The following is a 3,898-nucleotide window of genomic DNA, read 5'->3' on the forward strand; positions in this document are numbered from 1 at the left end:
AAGGAGCCATGCAGACAAGGATGGGGATAAGGAGCCATACATACAAGGATAAGGGATAAGGAGCCATGCAGACAAGGATGGGAATAAGGAGCCATGCAGACAAGGATGGGAATAAGGAGCCATGCATACAAGGATGGGAATAAGGAGCCATGCAGACAAGAATGGGGATAAGGAGCCATGCATACAAGGATGGGGATAAGGAGCCATGCAGACAAGGATAAGGGATAAGGAGCTATGCAGACAAGGATGGGAATAAGGAGCCATGCATACAAGGATGGGGATAAGGAGCCATGCAGACAAGGATAAGGGATAAGGAGCCATGCATACAAGGATGGGAATAAGGAGCCATGCATACAAGGATAAGGGATAAGGAGCCATGCAGACAAGGATGGGGATAAGGAGCTATGCATACAAGGAAGGGAATAAGGAGCCATGCAGACAAGGATGGGAATAAGGAGCCATGCATACAAGGAAGGGAATAAGGAGCCATGCAGACAAGGACGAGGATAAGGAGCCATGCAGACAAGGATGGGGATAAGGAGCCATGCAGACAAGGGTGGGAATAAGGAGCCATGCAGACAAGGATGGGGATAAGGAGCCATGCAGACAACGATGGGGATAAGGAGCCATGCATAAAAGGATGGGGATAAGGAGCCATACATACAAGGACGAAAATAAGGAGCCATGCATACAAGGATGGGGATAAGGAGCCATGCATACAAGGACAGGGATAAGGAGCCATGCAGACAAGGACGGGGATAAGGAGCCACGCAGACAAGGATGGGGATAAGGAGCCATGCAGACAAGGACGAGGATAAGGAGCCATGCAGACAAGGATGGGGATAAGGAGCCATGCAGACAAGGGTGGGAATAAGGAGCCATGCAGACAAGGATGGGGATAAGGAGCCATGCAGACAAGGATGGGGATAAGGAGCCATGCATAAAAGGATGGGGATAAGGAGCCATACATACAAGGACGAAAATAAGGAGCCATGCATACAAGGATGGGGATAAGGAGCCATGCATACAAGGACAGGGATAAGGAGCCATGCAGACAAGGACGGGGATAAGGAGCCACGCAGACAAGGATGGGGATAAGGAGCCATGCACACAAGGACAGGGATAAGGAGCCATGCATACAAGGATGGGGATAAAGAGCCATGCATACAAGGACGGGGATAAGGAGCCATGCAGACAAGGATGGGGATAAGGAGCCATGCACACAAGGACAGGGATAAGGAGCCATGCATACAAGGATAAGGGATAAGGAGCCATGCATACAAGGACGGGGATGGGGAGCCATACGTACCAGGACAGGGATGGGGAGCCATGCATACAAGGACGGGGAGCCATGCATACAGGGACAGGGATGGGGAGCCATACATACCAGGATAGAGATGAGTGGACAATCCATACCCGGCTTATATTCAAGTCAATAAGTTTTCCTACTTTTTTGTGGTAAAATTAGGTGCCTCGGCTTATACTCGGGTCGACTTATACTCGAGTATATACGGTTGTACATGACATTTTAAAAATGTTATAATATACAAGGCATCAACTCAGCCCATCATAGAAAACTGAATAGTTGCATGAGAAATGTATACAGGAGCCAAGATGAAAAAAAATAGTCTTGGGCTCTTGGCTGAGGTGGAGTTTCAAGGAATCACCCTTAAAGCACCACTTCAGCATTTTTTCACTTTGGAAATATGAAGGCTTAGGGGCGATCTTATTATATTATTATAAGAATAATAATTATTATTATATACAAATATATGAGGGGACAGTACACAGATCTGTATAATGAGCTTATTACACATAGGCCTGTGATGGGGTGAATCCTCTACATCTAGAGCAAACAAGGTTTAATCATCACACACTGTGATTCTTTACTGACACAATGGATTCGTTCAACATTTTTTGGTCTAAGGGCCATGAAATTCTACTGAACCAATCTGAAGAGCTAAAAACTTTTTTTTAAGGGGTATTTACATGAATACATCAGCAGAACCAAGTTTTGTGTATTTCATAAGTTTTTGGAGCATAAACTCAATTAAGTCCTCCTCATAATCTCAAAACTAAATTTTGAGATGTTTTCAGTTTTAACACAAAGCACATTATGGATTGCTACATCACCACCACTGTTAGTACATAAAAACAGTGCTAGAACCACCATCAGTACATGAATACATCATCAAGGTTAGTACAGTAATCAATTGCAGTTTCAGGTCAGCCCCATATACACTTGTATCATGTAAACCTGCAACTCCCAGTATATCCTTAACACTGGCAAAGAGATATTGGGATTTGTTGTTACCACCAGCCACCTTATAGGAGACATCTTCTCTGATTGAAGTCATTCTCATCCCTTTTGTCTCCACACAACACAGATGCCATTATGAGATTTCATGCCTCTCTACAGACTTCCCTTTTCTCTGTCTTCAGCAGCACTTCCTGACATGCTGCCCTTAAAATCTTAAAAATAAATATATCACTATACTGCTCTATAAATAAAAATATCTCCAACGCAGTGCCCCTGAACAAATAAGTGCCCCGCACTGTGCTTCCTGCACTAACAATACTACCACCACTGCCCCTCCCCATAATATTCACCCATCGCTGTCCCTCTCCATAATGTCCCTCCCACACTGCCTCTGTCTGGAATGTGATTCTACACTGCTGCTCTCCATAATATCCTTCCCATTTTTCCTCTCTTCATAATGCCACAGAGCTTCTCTCTATAATATACCCCTACACAGGCCCTCTCCCTAATGTCACACCACACAGCTCTTCTCCATAGTGTTCCCCCACAGCTCCTCTCTGTAATATTCCCCTCCATACAGCTTCTCTCTATAATATCCCCCCACACAGCTCTTCTCCGTAATATTAAACACACACAGCTCTTCTCCATAATCTCCCCCACACTGCCCCTCTCCATGATGTCCCCCCACACAGCTCTTCTCTGTAATCTCCCCCGACACTGCCCCTCTCCATGATGTCCCCCCACACAGCTCTTCTCCTTAATATTACCCCCACACAGCTCCTACCCATAATGTCCCCCAACACAGGTCCTCTTCGTAATATTCCCCACACACAGCTCCTCTCCATATTGTCATTCCACATAACTCCTCTCGATAATATTACCCATACAGCTTCTCTCCATAATGTCTCCCCACACAGCTCCTCTTTACAATGTCCCCACTCAGCTCCTCTCCGTAATATTTCCCCCCACAACCTGCCCCTCTGCCTACTGTAACTGGATTTGTGTCTAAAGGTGTGAATAAAGTTGAATATAAGTAGGAGAGAATCGGAGTCTCCAGATTCTCCACAGGCCGCATGTTGTCCTCTACAAACTGACATTGTTCTAGGGAACTTATCTGGTTGCGATATGTGAAGTCCAAAAATTAATTTTCCCCTAAAACTAGCACCTGCCCTGGAAGTTCTTGTGCCCTCTGGATCAACATTTGAACTCATAAGTTGGACTTGTGTATTTTTTTCAACCTTAAAAGTATGAAACTTGAAGGTGTTGTCTGGTTTAGAAAACATAATTTCAAACACCCTATCAGGTCGTAATTTTGAGTTAATAGAAGCCGGGGGTCCGTTAATCAGAAACCATTATCCATTAACCAGAAGAAAGGTTTTCCTGCCTTGGAGGATTGTGCGTATACGATCATTCCACATATTCGAGTTGAGTTGTTATAAGGATTCAGTAGCAAATAAAGTTCAGTAGGTCATTACATGATTAGTGATCCATCAATAAATAAAATGACAGATAACGTCTACCATGAGACATTGTCACAGATTATACTATTACATAGGAAGGTGATTTGGACCTTTGACCCTTGAGGTACTGAAGAGGTTAAAAGGGACAGTCGCCAGGAGAATAGTCTGTCACGTGGTG

Source organism: Ranitomeya variabilis, chromosome 5 (assembly GCF_051348905.1).
Source record: "Ranitomeya variabilis isolate aRanVar5 chromosome 5, aRanVar5.hap1, whole genome shotgun sequence".
NCBI classification, from domain to species: domain Eukaryota; kingdom Metazoa; phylum Chordata; class Amphibia; order Anura; family Dendrobatidae; genus Ranitomeya; species Ranitomeya variabilis.